We start from the raw sequence: 20028 nt of genomic DNA on the forward strand, positions 1-20028 counted from the left end.
TTTGATGACAAGAGTTTCAGTCACAGTGTGTCTTTGAACTTCTGTTACATACTGAGAGGAGACAGGCAACAAACACAGAGAAAATATAAAGTCTGCAAAGTCAACATGAACGTGTACACAGATCTCCGTGAGCAGGGGCTGCTCTGTGATGCTGTCATCAGAGTGGAGGCTCATGACTTTTCCCATCCACAAAGTCATCTTGGCGAAGTACACTTACTTCAGGTGAACTGATTATCTCAATTTTAAATGAATGTGTTCGTAACCTTTACATAGGGAGACAAAAACAAGGATTTGTTGTAGTTTATGATGTGAGTGTTGGAGATTATTCACTGCAATCTTGTTTTTATAGCTCACAGTGTTTCAGTGTGTTTGCTGATATTGTTGTGATGACTAGTCAACTGCTGGGAAAATGTTGTCAGCCTGACCTCATAAAGAAAAGCAGCAGCAGTCCTAATGTTTGAACTGACAAAAACAACGCTGAACAAGTGTGTGTTAATCTGCTGGCCCCAGGTGGGACTTGATGATAGGACATGTTTTGACATGTTGACATTAAAGCATCTAATAGTGATTTCTCCCTCTATAGGCTCAAACTTATTTTATCTTAAACTAAACTGATGTATAGTTTAGAAGTCATAGTGAATTAGATAATGTTTACAGCAAGCAGATTTAGACCTTTAACTAGACTGTTGCATAAAGTTACCCGTAAATCCACCAGTGACTTAGTGACTCATTTTAGTATCTGTTTTAAAAACTGAAATGCATCAAAGTGGTGTATAATGTTGTGGAACTTTTTCTGTGTCTTTCAGAGCTCTCTTCACACGCTGGTCTGAACCTGACAAGAAAGTCTACATTATCCCTGACCTATCTCAGACATGATGGAGCTCATCATTGAGTTTGCATACAACGGCTCTGTTAAGTGACAGAGTCCAATGCACGGAGGCTTTTTTCATGGCAGCTGATTACCTCATATAGTGATGCTGGTGCAAATATGCGCAACTTTTTGAAAAAGGACGCTCCTGCCCAGACAACGCATCGGCATCTGGCAGTTCTACAAAAACTCACCATGCCCCTGAACTGCACCTCAAGGCTTTCCACTATGTCCTCAGTCACTTTGAGAGGTGGCTTTCGGTGAAGAGTTCCTGCAGCTCTCGGCCCAGGATGTCAGTGACATCATCAGCAGTGACAACCTAATGTGAGACAGGAGGCAGCTGTGTTTGAGGCCATTCCTTCGGTGGATCCACATGAACTCAGGAACGAGAAGGATACACAGATCTCTTGTCAGAGGTACTTTATATTATACATTATAATTTTCACTTTATAGGTTAATCTATTTCAAGACAGTGACTGAAGCCAACCTCAGCCCAATAGAGGGTTATCAGTTATTAGATGTGCTCCATGTCATGATGATGGCCAGTACAGCCATCCTTTACCATTTTATAGGCTAGAAGGTGCAATATCATCTGTTCTGATGAGTGATAATAGAAAGCAACACAAACTACCTGAGTGACGCATTGTGCTCATGTGCATGCTGTTCTTCTGGGTGACTCTGAAAATGGAGGAGAATTTATGCAAATCATCATCTTTTCCAAAACCTTACCAAGCATTTGTGGGTTCGGTTTGTTTCATGGTTCTGAGGTCATGTTTTCGGTTCGGTTCACATTGTTGAAGTTTTTTCTACTTTTAACACTCTGGAAATACCAGATGAGCACAAAATACAGCCTATTTATCCAACATTCAAAATATTTAAGAATCAGTTCAGTGTTTCCCCATCATTATATTAGGTCAAGTCAATTTTATTTCTTTTTAATTTCTATATAGCAGCAGATCATAACAGAAGTCATTTAAAAGAACTTTCCTATAGAACAGGTCTACACCTTGTTCCTTTATTAAACAAACTGAACATGTTATGTCATGTTATTGTCTTATTAGCACGGCGCATGTCATTTCTCTCTGCGCCGCTGTCTGCACACAGAGGTCCGATGTGTGACAGATGCATGCACCATTGCTCATTACATGCTAGTAGGATAGACTGAACTCTATGACTACGCTAGGTTAAGCTAAAGTTACTGATGTCCGTTTTTTATTTATTTTTGCTATTGAAATATGCTATTTACATCCCGCTCTGTGAGCATGGGACCTTCCCAGTTTTGCACACGGTCGGACCCAGAGTGCTGTGGGTCTCTCTGCTCTGCCTGCAGCTGAACCTGCTGCGTGAAGCTACAGAGAGACTGACCGGCTGTGAGTGCATTGAGGATCAGATACTCAAAATCAAATGACTCAGACTTGGACTCGAGGGCCAAAAAACCTGATCGGGACATCCCTAGTAAAAACACCTCCCTGCATTACTTGATGCGCATGTCCAGAACCAAACAAACACCGCCCCGAACCGAAACACGTGTACTGAAAGGTTTGGAATTTTTTTCTTAACCGTCCCACCCCTACAACCTACCCATGAAAGAGCAAGAAATGAAAATATAAGACAACCAACCAAAACTTACTAAACCTCCTGTTAAAGCTGGGCGCTGGCACAAGCATTTATAATCATTTATTATTATCAGTACAAGTACATAAACTAATAAGGAACATACATGTAATGCTGGCTATTTGCATAAGCTTTGTGTGCAGGTTAATGCAACTCAGACAATCAATTAGCTGATAATGATACTATGACAGATGAAGGGAGGAGAGTAATGAGAGGAATTAAAAAAATAATTAAAGATAAGACTTCAAAGAGGGCTCAGTCTATCCTGACTGACTGCCACGATGTAGAACAAAGAGAATGAAGACCTCCTTTGTTCCGGTTGCTAAAAGCATTTCAAATAACTGACCATTATTTATTGTTTACTTGTTGTATTTATTGTGATGTTCTTTATTAGGAACCATGATTTTTATGTGTTTTTATTTATTCTGACACAGACTTTTAAGTTATATCCTCTTTATTCTCTGTATTGTTGTAGGTCAGGCTGAGCATGATGCCTACAGAGTACATACAGAGTCATGTGCTGTCCAATAAGCTGGTGACGGACAACTTGAGGTGCCAGGCCATGGCCTCTGAGGTCATCGAATGCAAAGACAGAATCCTCGGTCAGGCTCGTCTGCCTTCTGCCATCCTATTGGCCATTGGAGGCTTGAACAGCAGCATGGATCTAACTAATGTAATCGAGGCATTTGACGTCCGTGCAAATCACTGGATGAACATAACAAACCTTTCTGAGCCTCCTCGTGCCTGTCATGGTGCAGCCTACCTCGGTGGGTATGTCTACTGTGTTGGTGGCTTTGACCAGGTGTTCAAAGCCACCAATAGTGTGCACAGGTTTGACCTGAGCACACAGACATGGCAAGAGGTGGCACCGATGCACTATCGACGTGGTAATGTGAGGGTTACGGTGCTGAACGGGTGCATCTACGCCATGGGAGGCTATGATGGGCACACACATCTCAGCAGTGCTGAGTTCTACCAGCCAGAAACCAACCAGTGGCTTCAAACTGCACCCATGCATGAGCAGAGGAGGAGCACCAGCTGCACAGCACTCAACGGCAGGGTGGGTGGAACACAGTGGAACATACCAGAGAACAGAAAGATCTGTTACGAAACACTGCTGCCAGTTTGAGCCAACAAAAATGACAATTTCTTATTGTCCACCCCCCTTTTTGTATTCAGATCTACATATGTGGTGGATATGATGGGAATGAGTTCCTGCAAACAGCAGAGTGCTACAACCCAGAGACCAACCAGTTGACCCTGATCTCTCCCATGACCAGCCGGCGTAGAGGACTAGGAGTCATTGCATACAACAACCATGTTTATGCAGTAAGTGCATGAAAGAAATGTGTGACCAGCTTTCATCCAGCGCTTTAAAGCAGCTAGTTTTTTATGTGACAATGAATTGTATAAGTGATGCATCTTCTTTCTCATCTTTGACTCCAAAGGTGGTGGCTTCAATGGAACAGACGTGTCTGCAGACCGCTGAGGTCTACAACCCCTCACACCAACACCTGGCACAACGTGTCCTCAATGATGACCCCCGCGCAACTTTGGCACAAGTAGTTGAGGACCGGCTCTTTGTTGTCGGGGGCTCACTGGCTTCAACACCACCACCTCTAATGTTGAGTACTATGACAGTGAGACGAATGAGTGGTCTCAGGCCTGCGACATGGACGTCGGCCGGAGCGGTCTGAGCTGCTGTGTGCTTTCGGTCTTCCCAACATGGCCGACTACACCATCCCTCGTGATTCGTGATTTCTGTAAATCTTGTAATAATATGAATGAATGAATGAATAAATGTATAAAGTGATGTAACAATACTGTCACAGTACCTGGCTGTAAATGTATCTGTTTTTTTTTATATAGGAGTGTACCATTAAAACACTACTATTTATGTGCGGATCAGTTATCTGATTGAACATCATGAAACAATTTTCAAAGTTTTACAGGCTAAGTTTATTTTTACCTAAAGGTCGCGCACATCAAGCAGCTGTGGTAGACATTTTTTAAAAAAACAGTGTACGACTTTACAGTTTTGATTTACTCTTGCTGATTTCACCGTGTTATGTTGAACCACAGGAGGCGGCTGCTTTCAGAGACTTGGCTCTAAACTCCCTCCTTTACCTACTCAGCAGCAAACAGCAGGAGCTGACAGACAGCATTGGCAACTGCCTGGTGAACATATGGAGCATTTGGCAGCTAGAGAGGCAGATGTAGAAACCAAAAAAACCATAGAGCCAAAGGAGAGTGAATATTGGGCTTACGTTCACCAGGTGGACAGAGACACAGCTCCAAATGAATGATGTTCCAAAACAGCTGGCTGTGTAAATAAACAACTGTTTGCTATCAAGTTAGAAAAAGATGATAATGACATTGTTGTGCTGACAAAAAGGGCTTAATTTAAGAGAATCTGACTCCTTCAAAGCTGCTTCACATACCATCATATTTTTCATTGGAGGCCTTTATGTACAGCATCAACATATTTTTCATATCAATATTAAGATTAAAGAACCCTTTATTAGTCCCACAATGGGGAAATTGCATAATAGTGATAAGAGACAGTCTGCTGTCCTTGACAAATAAATGCCATTAAATTCCATGAAGTTCTGCTGTGTTTGGGACAATATTAGTGCTTCATCACAGCTTTTAACCTGGGACTGTTGTGGATGTCACTTCTGTCTGTTTGTGGTTTTCTTGCCTGCCTTTTGTTATTCTTATTTCCTGATTGTATTACTATCCTTCCTGCCCTGACCTCTTTTGTATGTGTCTCTTCCTTACCTTCCTTCTGTTTCCCGCCTCTGTGATTACCTGCTCCTCCCTAATTTTTTCCACCTGTGTCTTGTTTTCCCTCCTCTTCTTAAGTCCTGTGCTCCCTTTGTCTTTGGATCATTGTTCTTTGTACCTGTGTGTTGTGTTTGCCTGCCGTCATGTCCTCCCTGTCAGTTCGTCCTCCTGTTCCTCTCTTTGGATTTATTTTGGTTTGGTTAGTGTTTTTCCTTGGTTTCATTTTGTACATTTGGGTTTTTTACTTTGGAGTTCATTCTGAGGTTTTGTTCCCAGCCTCTTATGTCAATAGCTGTGTCTCAATTCAGGGTCTGCATCCTTCGGAGTGCGCATTTTAAGGCCGCTTACGTCACAACGCTGCGCGAAGACTGTCCCAATTCGCCAACATTCGAAGGGTCCTTCAAATGCGTCCTCCTTTGCCTGAATTCGGAGGATGCATCGCTACCATCCTTCGTGGCCTTACATATCCCAAGATGCTTTGCGGGCCCATTTTTTTCAACAGTAAAATGACGGACCAAGCGAGCGGCACCGGCAGGAGTGCCGAATTCACATTTAAATGTAAGTAAAGGGCAGTAGTTCAAGGGATTTTTAAAATGCTAAAAAAAAAAAGAGTTTTATATTTACAAACATGACGTCCTGTTGATACGAGGCGCTGTAAACTAAACGTTTTGATTGAATGTTGTTCTGGACTGTTTACTGTGGTATAGTATAAAACGTGAGGAGCAATAACCTGACGAGAGAGAGAGAGTTTCTAACTATTTACCAGTGGGCATTATGAAAATGTACAGTTTATTATTTATAAAGATCAGCAGAAAATACTATTCACAAAGAACATATATAAATGTTTGGCTGAGCAGGAGTCCTTGGTGCTGCTGGACTGGATGATGCCACGGTGAAGACCTTGGAGTCCTCTGGCTGTGAGTGGGACATCATCTGGGGGGGGGGTGTCTGTCTCCTCTGTCCACCACATCGTCCATCAGGGTTTGCAGAGCTGACGATCGGCGGCTGCCATGTTACTAAAGATGTTTTTAAAAAGGGCAAAAATAAAAATAATAACTTCCACAGAGCGGCTTCCAACGCAGCTTAAAATATGAAAAGCTATAAAATATGTATCCTCACCCTCCAAAGGTGATGATGGTCAGTACACCTCCTCCAGGACAGACAGCTGGTCCTGCAGGGAGCCCCACTCTCCTCCACCCAGCAGTAATTCTCTGGTGTAGTGACAGACCTGATGCTTAATGACACATTAAAGCAGTGCTTTCAGGGTTATTTGCAGGGTTCTTACACATGTAGCTATTTAATTTAAAGTATTAAAATTACAAACAGACCCTGTATCAAGTCTTACAATTGAATAAAATATAAATTACATTTAATCACTTTGTATAACAACTTCGTGCAGTGAAACTGAAAGTTTAATGTATTTTATTGTGTCAGCCTGAAACCATTCAACCATGTAGTGTGGTTTTTTTACAACTCATGTGACCGGGGTTCGATTCCCCGATGGGGAGAAAGACTTTTACCACCAGATAGGATGATACTGACCCTGTACATTGCTGCTGCAATAGAAAACATTTCCCAGTTTGGGATAAATAAAAGTATTTGTTCTGTTCTGTTCGTCTTGTGTCTTGTGAGCTTTAGATTATATTTTCTTGGGCTCTGTGTTCTAAGTGATTTCCTTTATTTACAGTGGTGCATGTCATGTGACTTTACTTATGCAACATGTATGATAATGTTCTGTCTCCTCTCGTTTCCAGACTGTCTGGAGGACACACAGAGTGGACATGGGTCACAGAGTGCTGCTGCTGTTTGTGTCTCTGCAGCATGGGCAGCTGCTCCTGCTCCACTCCACCGGCTGATTGTTCACACCTGTGATCAGTCATCAGCCAATCCTGCTGCAGCTTCCATCTAGTATATGTGTCCAATGGAAGCTGAGCAACATGTCAGCTACACACATAGAAACACTACACATAGTTTGTCATATAAATAACATGGATTGAATCATGTTGTACAGTCAATGGAAACAAAAAGCACTGAGAGTGGTGCTGGTAGTGCAGCAGTGGATGGAGGCTGAAGTGCTGCCACCTAGTGTCATATTTGGTATTAACTCTGACTACATATTCCACCTTTAACTCTCTGCCATATATACTGTGCCATGTGTGAAGTGATAATAAATGTGAATGTGAATTTATTGTAAAGAACTTTACTTATTATCCCTGGTATAAGTGAGCAGTGGTGTGTGTTGATGGAGTGTGTAATGTCTGCTCAGTGTTACTGATGCTGCTGTGTGATCTGAAAACTGATCAAACTGTGATGTGTCTGATGCTGACAGAAGAATCAGAGGTCAGACAGTCGGATCCTCCTCTGTGACACCTTTAACATCATATCAGAAATCTCTGTCTGCTTCTGGTACATGCAGCTGATCACCAGCAGGGGGCTCACTGCTTTGCTGTCACTCAGTGTAACAATGGAACTGTTAGAATGATGGTGCAGCTCACACAGGTGTGTGGTTGAGGTTAATCAGTGCAACAATGTCAGCTTTCTCTACAGACTGTGAGAGAAACAGTCTGACTGAAGACAGGAGGAGGCAGAAATGTCACTGTGTGGATGTCAGCTGCCAGAAAACACCACAGAAGAAGAAGAAGAGGCAGAGGAAGAAGAAGAACAGAGAGGGGAAAGTGTTTGTGGTGACAGTGGATTGGAGTAAAGCTCAGCTGCTACAACAGAACAGTTTGTGAACACATGTGTAGCCACCAAAACTACACCTGGTACAACAAAGGATCACAGTGAGTGGAGGACCAAGGCTGGAACCAGAGGACCAGAGCTGAGCTCTGGAGGCCAGAGAAGTCCTCCTGCAGCCTCTGCTGAGTTTGTTCCTTTTGGCCCTCTGTTCTTTGTTCTTGCTGATCTTTTTGCAGTGTTTTGCTGAACATATCATGTGAGAATGTTTTTGACATAGCAGCCTGTATTTTGGATTATTATGTTGGACTTTCTCTGGACACTTTATTTTGGCTGTTTGTTTAGTTTCCAGGATCATCATTTCACCATGATTCAGATAAAATTCAGATCACAGAAAGGCCTTCCTGTTCTCACTTCAGTGAATGAATTATGGTTTTGTATATTCATTGGTCAACAGTGGTGGAATTGTAACCTTTTAAATGGGATTCTGTTTGGTTACCATAGAAACCACTGAGGAGGCACTGATGGCTGTGGGGCTGTTGGGGTTGCTGCTGCTGAGTGGAGTCGTTCTGGTGGTCATTATGATGGAGATGCTGCAGGGTTCATTGTGTTGGTGGTTGTGATGGGATGGTGGTCCCTGATAGGGGTGCTGCCGAGTGGGGTCATTGTGGTACAGGTTAGGGGTGTGAAGTGGTCCCTCTCAAACCTGCAGTAGAAAGTCTTGAGGTCGCCAGCAGTGGGCCACCGTTATGTTATTGTGACTGGCAAACTCTTTAATCTCAACGTTATTTTAGCTAATATATATATATGCTCCACATTTTGATGACCCACAGTTTTTCTCCCGCATCATTAAATTGATCCCGTGTTTAAATTCACACCTGCTCATTATGGGGGGAGATTTGAATCTGTGTCTGGACCCAGGGATGGATCGGTCATCGGTTAGGCCTGGTTATCAAAATCTGCCTCTTGTCTAGAGACATTTCTTTCAAACTATGGTATCTCAGACGTTTTACTTCCTCCAAGTAGAGTGGACCTGGCTCACAGAGTGCTGCTGCTGTCTCTGTCTCTCTGTGAGCAGCATGTTAAACAGCAGGCTCTGAATAGTGACGTCATGATGTCACAGTCACATCAGTCTAATCTCCCAATCTGAGAGAGAGCTGTCATCAACAGCAGGAAGTGCAGGAAGCTCATGGTGTGCAGGCCTCTGATGTTTGGAGGCTTGTAGCAGCCAACAAGAAGGGAGTTTGTAAAAGTTCTCTGTAACTTTAGATGTGAGGATTCAGAAAGAACTTAGATCAGATATGTGCAGCACTTGTGCAACAGATACTCCAACAGTGACAGCTCTTCTGAAGAAAGCCTGAGGAGCTGAGACCTGGATGAGACACTGATACAGCTTTGCTCTGCTGACAGGAAGGATGAAGGCTGACCACACACACACACAACACACACACACCACACACACACACACACACACACACACACACACATAGACGCAACACACACACCAACACACACAATCATACACACACTCTCACAGACATGCACACATATTGTCACACCGGCTCAGAAAGTGTGACACATTGGGTAGGACAAACACAACTTTAACCGTTTGACCATTTTATTGAAGAAAGAACAGTAGTTGTACACCAACAATTGACTAACAAGGAAATGTGCAAACAAAATACACCGCCATGCCTGCAGCAGGCTGGAGAGAGAGCAGCCCTCCTAGTAGGCCAGACGGGGAGAGAGAGAGTGAAGCAAACAGACTGGGAACTCTTAAACCGTCTCCAGCTCGTCAGCACAGGAGAGCTGCATAAGCTCAGGATCAGCTCCACCCAGCAACCTCCTGCACACACAGGGCAGAGACAGCAGCAACAACACAACACTCCCTGAGAGGCCAACACAGGGCCACAATATAGACACTGACACACACTAACACACAGACACACACACAATACACTGCTTCAGACACACACACTGCCTGCTTCAACTGTGGAAAGGCTTCCTGTGCATCAGTACAACAGGCTGTTGGGCCTTTGCAGGATCCTGCAGGGTCGACCCCAAAGTTCAGACTCACAGTTCATAGCAGGACTGAGCTGGATGCAGTCACAGCTCCTCACTGTGTGCAGCAGCTGGACTGAGCTGAACACTGGACTCAGACAGATTCAACATCCACACGTCAGTCACTGGAAGCCTTCAGAATGCTTCTCTCCTCACTCAGCTTCCAGTCCAGATCCAATACCTTACTGCAGGTAGTGACGGACCTGTCAGCTGTGTGTTAGAAATACATGAATAAACAGCAGCTTCATGTTGATGCAGGACGTATGAGGGCGGAACACTGATGAGATGAAAAGATTCAGAGGAAAAGGCAGAAAGAGCAGAGCTGATAAGTCACATGACTGATGCACTGACACGCTCTCTAGTCAGCTCCTCCACCAATCAGGCGCTGCCTCGCTGCTCATGCAGCCAATCAGGTTGTAGCAGTACATTTAAAGCTCTCCTCTCTTCACTGTCGGCTCACATATGGCTCGTTGGTCTAGGGGTATGATTCTCGCTTCGTGTGCGAGAGGTCCCGGGTTCCAATCCTGGACGAGCCCTGATGTTTAACTGTATTCCATTGGAGACCAACTCCTTGTTGTTGACTCTTTTCAGTTCCTCTCTAACTACCACACAGCTTTACAAAGCTAACAAAGTTCTATTCAGACTCATCCCAATCCAGAGCAGTTGTTCCACAGTAACACCTGCAGGAGGACGTCATCACCCAGTATGTGACCTGCACTGTGAGCTGTAAGGTCTTATACAGACAGGTGTGTGTCTGTCCTCATCAAGTCCAATCAGTATCATCAAAGACAGCTGGACTCAGATGAAGGTGTAGAACCATCTGAAGGACGATCAGAAGAAATGGACGCACCTGAGTTCAATATATGAGAGTCACAGCAAAGGCTCTGATACTTAGGACCATGTCATATTCACTTTGTCTTTTTAATACATCTGCAAACATGTCAACAGCTCTGTGTGTTTCTGTCAGTATGGGGAGCTGTGTGGACATTAATGAGGAAAATGAACTTCAATGATTTTAGCAAATGGCTGCAATATAACAAAGTGAAACATTTAAGGGGGTCTGAATACTTCCTGCACCCACTGTACACATTAAAAGACATTGATGATCTGTTCTTATTGTCTAAACAGGAACAGTTGAAGCTCAGCTTGCAGCCCCTGTATCTCAGGCTTCTCAGCTTCTCTTCAGATGTTTGGACTTTCTACTGGAACCTCTCATTTAATGACTCACATTTAGAACTTTTGACTTTATGTGGAGGAGGGATTGATTTTGGAATGAGGAGGCTGCAGCCTGGGATTCCACCACTAGATGTCAGCATTGCACAGCATTGGTGGTTCAGTTCAGATTGAGAGAATGCAAAGAGTGTGCAAGCTGTCTTCAAAGCAAAAGCTGGCTGCTTGGAAGAATGTCAAACATCAAACATATTCTGCTTGGTTTAACACTTTGTGTTCACTGCATCATTCCACATGTGTTCCTTCATAGCTCTGATGTCTTCAGGATGAATCTACAATGTAGAAAGTCATAAAAACAAAGACAAACCACTGAGTGACTTTTGACTGGTACATTTAAAATGTCATCATATATCCTAACCAGCAGGGGGAGCACTGATCATAAACTCTCTGTCTCACATGTTATTGTCATGTTATGGAAGATGATGCTGACTGTTGTTTTCTTGCTTCTCTCTGTAAACAGCTTGTAAACAGCAGCTTCCCTGAGGGAAACTCAGCTAATAAATGATGCTGTAACCTCTGGGACTTGATGCTGGGTGGGAGTCCACTACATTATCCATCCATCCTCACCCATCCCTCCTAAAATGCAGGCTGGAGGATGCGGGCATCGATCCCGCTACCTCTCGCATGCTAAGCGAGCGCTCTACCATTTGAGCTAATCCCCCTTGTATAAAGGGTCAATCGCAAGTCAATCAGGACTCACTGCACTACATGAAGTGTACTAGTGACGAATTGGAAGCATCAGACTTTAATCTGAGGGTCCAGGGTTTGAGTCCCTGTTCAACACTTTGTACTCCCTCTTGCTTGTACTCCCCTTCCCTCTCTGTTAATGTGCTTGGACAGAGCTCTGTGAACAGCCAGCCTCAACCTCTCTGATAATCATCAGAATTAAAAGAAATACATCAGTCTGTGTGGAATGAATGTTTGCATTCCGCACAGACTGATGTATTTCTTTTAATAAAAGAAAAAAATACATCAGCCTAAGAAATTCTTTTAATTTCTTAGGTGCTGGTGCACTTAAGAAAAAGTTAGGCGCACCAGTGCAACAAGTTAGTCTAGAGCCCTGTGTGTGTTAACATGTTAGCACAGTGGGAGCTGTACTTGTTGGTCTGTTTGGCTGCACTGTGTGAAAGATGTGATTATGGTGCGATTGTCTTTGTAGTGTGATAGAAGCATCTGTTGGAGCCTGGTGCTGCTGTGTTTTATCATCATGACAACAGTGGCAGTTCATTGAAGTATTTTACTGTAGAGTTCCTATGATCCTGGACTTCTGTCAATCACACTGTGGTGCCCTCCATTTTCTCTTGTCGTTCCATGTCAGCCATTTTGTCTCTGTTAAAATAGTGGGTGCTAATTAGCTGCCCTTTGGAATGGAAATATTGACACTTTTTCTGCTAATTGCTATATGTAGTTGTTAATCACAATGAGAGGTTAACAGGAGTACAGGATTAGTAATGGATTTTGACTTCATTTAAATGAATATAAATGAATATTTATTTTAATGTTGCAGACATGTCATATGGCAACATTTGCTTTGATTATATGCTGTTTTTTATGTCAAAAGTTTTGCTTATCAGGTGGCCTTTCAGTAGTTGTAAAGTATGCCTAAAATGCTCTGCTCTCAGACGGCCCTGACACCTCCACCACCAACACAGTTGCAGAGAATGGATGCTGCACCCTCCTGCTCCCATTCTCCAACTGCAGGTGTATGTATTTTGCATCTTCCACTCAATTACAGTCATGAAATTCTCCTCAGTTTAATACATCTTTTAAATTTCCTTTATATTGAGTCATAATACAGTATACATGTATCACAAAGAATAAGTGCACTGGAAAACAGACCTAAAACAACGAGAAAGATGTGAACTTTTTTTCATACATATTATTCATTCATTTATACATTGTTCTGTTAGTGGTCCTCTCAACTTAGGTTTAATGTTGTGTTTGAATCAAGCTGTTAACTTGCCTACAGTAGTAGTAATGAGAGTTCCTCCTCACATTTTTCCAAAAGCTGCATGAGGAATTACACACACCACCACAGACTGTGACAGGTCCTGGTAAACAGATTTGTTCTGTGAGAGTGACTCACAGCCAGGGCGATTACAGGTACAGTCCATTTTCCCGAAATCATCATTGTGCCTGTAATGCTCTGTTGTTCCTGGCCTACCACAGTGAAGGTTTGTGCTTCAACAGCGCAGTGACTCTGTCTATGTTGAAGTCAAAACAAACCTTCTGACATAAGGTAAGTTTCGGAGCGATCACCTCACCGTAGAGGAGTTGCCCCAGCAGGTTCAGACGGACACAAATCAGTACAACGTCCACATGGCTGAGATCAGTGTAGGAAACCTGGAGGGAGACCCCACAGCACTCGAAGGGAAGCTTGGTATTTGCCTCTTGCCTCGGGTCTTCAGTGTCTGTCGGTAGATGTCAGCCATGCTTTGCTCGTCGTGTCCCCCCAGTTCGTCGCGGTATTTCGAGACAGATCGGGACGTTATGGAGTGTTCGATCCACACTCCAGAAGTGCAGCAGGCTTGCCCCAACCAGGAGGAATGGCGGTAATGCTTACTTTCGCTCACTTAACTGACTTGATCAAACACTTAGACAAGCTGTTTGAAGGCCGTGGTCCTCATGCTGGGTCTGAGTTTGTGCCTGTTTCTTTTGAAAGCGTCGACTCTACCCAAAAAAGCTTCAAGTACAGCATCACCGGAACAAACTCCTGAACGACACACTGACATCTGTGAGCAGACATCACAAATGACTATACATGTCAAAAAACCACAGAGCAGCACTCATGAAGGACTACAAAAAATGTAACTAATAAAAAGACAGAGCAGAAAAGCAATATAAGACCAATGCATTATTATTATTCATTTACACATAGCTTTTTGGCACCACTGCGCACTTTTTCTGCTGTTGGGCACTCAAAGCGCTTACATTGAGGTGCATTATTCAACACCACATTCATACAGTGGCAGTGGTGAGCTACCAGTGGTCTCCCCTGGGGGAGACTGACAGAGATGTGGCTGGCAAGGTGCGCCTATGGCCTCTCCGACCACTGCCGATTCATACGCATCCATACACCAGTGAGTGCACTGGAGGCAATGCGGGTAAGGACACACAGGTAGAAGCTGGGGTCAAACCACCGACCTTCAGGTTATTGGACAACCCTGCTCTACCACTGAGCCACTGCTGCCCCCAAATTGTGTGGTAGAGGCTTGCTTGACTGGAACATATGTTCAGTATGTGGCGGTGAGTGTTTGGCCTCTTGTAGCACTCCACAACATAGAATGTTGGAGTGGATCTGCCACACTTGACCAGCACCTCTACCGAGGAAATATGCGTCTGTCACAGTGGCAAATCATTTAGACGTAGCCCCCGAACTGTGCGATTTAAATGTACTTGAAAGGCAATTGATTGCAAAAGTCTTGCCTTTTGCAAAAATAGTCAGATTTCTGATCCAGTACCGGCTCAGTCTCTCAGTCTACCACCTCTCCTGTAAGACTCAGCTCTAAGCCCTGTTCAGAATCCCCAGCTCAGTATGGAAATACGACAGTGGAACCAGCAGAGCCAGTGGCTGGCCCAGCCACCACAAACACCTGGCCGCCGATATCCTGAGCGGTTGCGGGTTGCACCTAAAAGCCTGAACCTTTAAGGAACAAGAAACTGTATTATTGGTGTTTGTGGTTGGACATTGTGGTTGTGAGCAGCTAAAAACAATTATTTTCAGAGAGGATTTTCTTTTAAATTAATACAAGGTAAACTTTGTTATAGTAGGTAATAGTAGTCGTAGTTTAATAGTAGGTATGGACATTTCAGTATTTTGAGTTTTTCTGGTTTTATGGTTACTAGGGGGTTAAAGTTTTAAGGGAAGGAGTGTAGTGTGAGTTGAGAATAGGTTAGAAGAGCATACTCCCCCTTGTGGTCATTAAAAGGAAATGTTGGTCTGTTCCTGTGGGTTTTGTTTTGCTCTGGTCTCTAAATAAAGTACCCAGTCAGCTGCAGTCTGGTCTCCGTCTTTATTTATTGAACCCACCTCAATGTATTACTATACTGTATACTCATAAGAAACTTATAGCTTTGTCTTAGACATTCTTTCATTTTAATAAAGCAAGTTCACATTCAAAATACTTAGAATTAAAGAAATACATACTGAACATATGCAATATAGGCCTAGAGATGACAAGTGTTCTCCTGTTGACTGCTCTGCCACAAGAAAGAACAAGAAATGCTCCTTTACCTGAGGAACGTCTTCTTGTGACACTGTCCGGACCGAGAGCTGCTCCTTATGACTCAGATCTGTTATGTGAGGTGTAGGTTTTCAACAGGACCCAGGCGCAGACAAAAAATAAAGTTCAACAAAAGGGAGCTTTATTTAAAGCTAAACTACAACAATGACCAGAGGAGCGGGAGAACAAAAGGAGGGCTACTGAAAAACAGTGCCAGTCAAAAATGCAAAAGACAAATGTACCAATAAACATGATGATGAAGAAAGGATGAAGAAACATGGAGGAAAAAGGAGGACGACGAGAAGGTGGAAGGCAGGTAACCACAAGGGGAGATGAGCAGGGATTCACATGGGAAGAACTGACAAAGACAAAGGGGAAGCACAGGGCTTAAATAGAGGAGAGACGACACAGATGAACACAATTAGGGAGGAGCTGGTAGTCAGGAGGAGGGAACTGGGAGGAGGTAAAAACTGGCAGGGAGACATACAGGGAAGACAGGACTACAGAATAAGACAAGGGGGACACAGCAACACTGAGGACAACAGGAGGAAAGAGGGATCAGAGGAGGAGGAGGACTAATAACAGAAAAATCATAACAAATGATGAGGGAACAGAATAAACATGACGATCCACAACAAGATCAGGGGTGCAGTCTAAAATGATGGAGACATATTTGCATATTTGATCTCTGTCATCATGTGTTCTATTATTTTAGAACTGATGGACTCTATCAGTTCATTCTGGATTGTTTTGCCAGGATCATGTACATGGCTGCCAGCTCCATCTTCCACTACTGGAAACAGAAGGTCCGCTTGATGCATTCATCAGTGCTGGGTGGTGCTGCTGAGGTGGAGCAGATCAGAAAATGTTATCTGAATTTACAGCATAAATTTAAAACTTTCAGAAACTGTGTGGTTGTGATAACAGAGCAACAGGCAAGTTATGACTCTGCTGTGCAGGTGAGATCTGATCATATGTGGCAGGTCTGGTTTAGGAGCAGCAGACATCAGTAAAATGTCAGGTAGACCAGGTGGGAGTCATTTAGTGCCGATCTCAAAGGGTCTGTAATTTAATGTTTACACAGGTTTGCAGTGCATGGCAACGAGACGTAAAACCGTAATGACTGCTCTGCTGCTCCAAAAAACATCACAGTTTATAACAGACAGTCTGCTCACACGGCACAAACTAATTCATGGTTTACAAATGTTCGCATTTCTGGAGAGTTGCTTTTATCCAGCTGCCGGTAAAAAGGCCCGAGGCCAGGACGCAGCCTCCCCGTGCAGCAGGGAGCAACGAGCGCCCCTCTCCCTCTCCATCATGTCGCTTTAACTTCTCTAATGGCTCTAGCATCGCTCCCTGCCGCCCGCTCCTGCCCACGCCGGGCACTCCTAGCTGCTAAAGTACATGCATGGATCCATCTGATGACTGACTGCAGGTGAACAGGCAGTAACAGCTGTTTCATGAGTCTCCATCAGAGGGTGAATGAGGCTGGGGCCACACTAACAGGACAGTCACAGTCTTTGATTGGAATCATGGCAGAAGAGCATTTACACAGCCTTCTGTTAAACTACATTTAAGACAGGTCAGCTACACAACACATTGCTGCAGCTGCAGTCTGACCTCTGTGTGGTACTGTTGTGTTATGTACTGCACTTGACCGACTGTCCTGAAGAAACATTTCCATCAGAAACTATTGTGTCCTTCTGTCCTCAGTCCTACAGACAAAGAATCTTTGACATGATGAGCAGCATCGTGTCCATGCAGAGTGTGTCTGTGCAGACACCATTCAAATGCACATCAGCTGCTGCTGAACGTTCCAGTGTGAACGGCTAATCAGCTGGACAAAGGAGACAAATGTGAAACAGCTGCAGCTTCATCATGTCCATCTGTGTCAAATGTCTCATTGGATACTGACCAGGCTCGAGGCAGGTCCTGCATCTGAAGTGAAGGCTGACCATGTCAACAATAACTGTATCATGTATATATGTCTGCTCTAAACAAGCACACACAACTGTTTTCACTAGAAACATGTTGTATGTTACACATTTGTTCAACAAGCATCAAAAAACACACAACTGTTAACAACAGTGTGTACAAGACAAATGATGCTGTCACTATGATGAACACAACAACCCAACACATGTATCACCCAGTTACCACTTCTGTAGCATTTAGCTGCTTAGTGCATCAAGCAGGAACACACAATCACTTGTTCACTCACAAAGCTGACTTTCCTCCTGGATCCTGCCTGTTAGACTCAAACCACGTTCACACAACGACGGCAATAAACAGACAACTGAGGAACTCTCTGAACGTCTGTGTTTTTCTGTTTTAGATAACACACTCATTTTTCTTTGGTTCATAATTTATGTTGTCTGTTGAACAAATCCAACATGTCTGCCCAGCTGGTAAGCACTCATCTGACTTTATTTTTTATTTTATTTTACACAACAACAGCAGCACAACAAACCAGCTGACTGTGTGACTTCAGACATGAAGTTCATGTCATCTTCAGCAGTGACCAATGACACACTGAGCTGCTTCGGGTCCACCCTGTGACTCAGCTGCAGCTAAATCCTCACACTTACACTGATTGTTTCACTTCTGGTTGGTGATTCTTACAAAATGCCCACAAATCACTGTTTGAACTCAACATCAGTGCAGTTACACAGGACACAGTCCTGACATGACCTGACTAAATATACAACGATACACAACTATTATTCATGTAAACAATGTGACATTTCTGTACCAACATGGTGCCAGCATGGCCTCCATGTTGGTGGGAGGGGGTTGATACAAACAGAGGGCGGAGCTTCAAAGTGAAATTTAAACTTCCTCTCAGTGAATCTAACAGTACGAGTCAGTGTGTGTCTGACTGCTACAGACAACTCTCCAGCAGGATGTGTGGATCCACTGCAGCAGGACTACAGTAAGTTTCAGCAGCTCTGCATTCTTCTGGTCTTTTCCTCTAGAACTGCATGTAAAGTTAGAAATGTGAGTCCCTGGTTAGTGTAACTAGTTTATTCCTTTCTAGTGTTTTTGTACGCGGCCTGGATACCCTCCCTGTGAACCTGGAAGTTTGACGGTGCTAGCGGGAGCGCTAGCTGCATTTGCGTTCAGAGCTTAGCCAGATTCCAGCGATTCTGTGTGAACAGGGTCTAAAATAACATGACACAGCTACCAGAGGTTTGCTAGTGTTTCCATGCAATGTTGGTTAGATTATAGAGGCAGTAGAAAGTTTGTCTGAAAGCTACAGAGTCCACCTGCAGTAAGGACACAGAGGACAGCTCCATCATCAGACAGTGTACTTATTCAGAAAGCTGCACTGTTCACTGTTTAATGTCCAAAAGTGCAGGAAGTGCCCCTCACTGTTTGTGTTATTATTTCAAGTTTCAATGTGTAACTGGGCACAGTGTTATCATGTGAAATCCAAACCCAGATGTAGACCTCATCCTGACCCTGGTCCCTGTGGACCTGTGACTGTTGCCTCTGTGCTTTCTAATTTACTGAACACTGAGTTTTATTCCACTGTTTGATCACAATCATGTGCACTACAGTTTCATGTTGTTTCACTCTGAGCTGTTACGATGTAAATTGTTACACACTCGGCTTCAGGATCTTCCTGGTGTGTCCTCATAGATAATGGACTTCTCACTAGAAGAATTAGAGTCTCCTGAGAGCCTGGAGGTTATGCAGCTCATCCAATGTCTCATGGTGAGTTATTTCAACCTCACACTTCAGTAAAATGATTGTTTTTGTCATCACACTAACGTGCATGTGTGTGTTATAGGACAGCTGTTGGACCCTGCTGTATCCAGGGAGGACCTCCGCAGGCAATCTTGTAGAGATTGAATGTAAAGTTGTGGACATATTAACACGACGTGCTCTTAAACTCGAGGCCATGGAAAAGGAAATGGCTCTTCTTACACAGCAGTTACACGAGAACGAAGAATAACTGAGAGAACTGAACGAGGCCCTCCAACGACGGCTGTCAGAGAAGAAGATAACTATTGACAGGACAAATCATTTCACACGTGATGTGTCACACATACAACTAAACACTGTGTTTCTTCTTACTCGGATTGATGCTGAGCAGCTGTTAGTGGAGGATCCTGGGGAAGAAATCAAACGTCCCTGTAATGGCTGACGACCAACACAGAAGCACAGGGTGGCTGTGTGAGAGGAAGCAGCCATTGTTACAGCAGTGTGTCATTTCTTTCATGTCTGCATGCTATTTGTTTATTTTTGCTGTGTATTTAAAGAAAATACTGTTTTCCAAAATTCATTCTTATTTGATTCACATTCTTAGCAATTCATTGATTCATATGAACAAGCTCTCAGTCAAACCTCAATCACATGACAACCGTTCTGCTAAGCTGTTCTTTTGTGTTACTGACATGCAGACACATGAGTCTCTTCTCATTCCACACTTTAGTATTTAATACCATTTAGTACTTACATTAAATATAACAAGTCACTACATCACCGTGTTCTTTAATTGTGGTAAAAATCATGAAAACATCTGAGCAGCAGCATCATAAATCACATTCTACATGTAAAACATCA

The 20028-nt window shown here is 43.5% G+C and overlaps 2 non-coding genes across 2 annotated transcripts; one reads left to right on the forward strand and one right to left on the reverse strand.

Moving 5' to 3' along the window:
• Nucleotides 1-10470: 10470 nt before the first annotated feature.
• Nucleotides 10471-10542, forward strand: trnat-cgu (transfer RNA threonine (anticodon CGU)). Its single transcript has one exon. It is a non-coding gene; the product is annotated as a tRNA-Thr (tRNA).
• A 1283-nt stretch (nt 10543-11825) lies between these two features.
• Nucleotides 11826-11898, reverse strand: trnaa-agc (transfer RNA alanine (anticodon AGC)). Its single transcript has one exon. It is a non-coding gene; the product is annotated as a tRNA-Ala (tRNA).
• Nucleotides 11899-20028: the final 8130 nt, after the last annotated feature.

Source organism: Parambassis ranga, unplaced genomic scaffold, assembly GCF_900634625.1.
Source record: "Parambassis ranga unplaced genomic scaffold, fParRan2.1 scaffold_151_arrow_ctg1, whole genome shotgun sequence".
Classification (NCBI taxonomy): domain Eukaryota; kingdom Metazoa; phylum Chordata; class Actinopteri; family Ambassidae; genus Parambassis; species Parambassis ranga.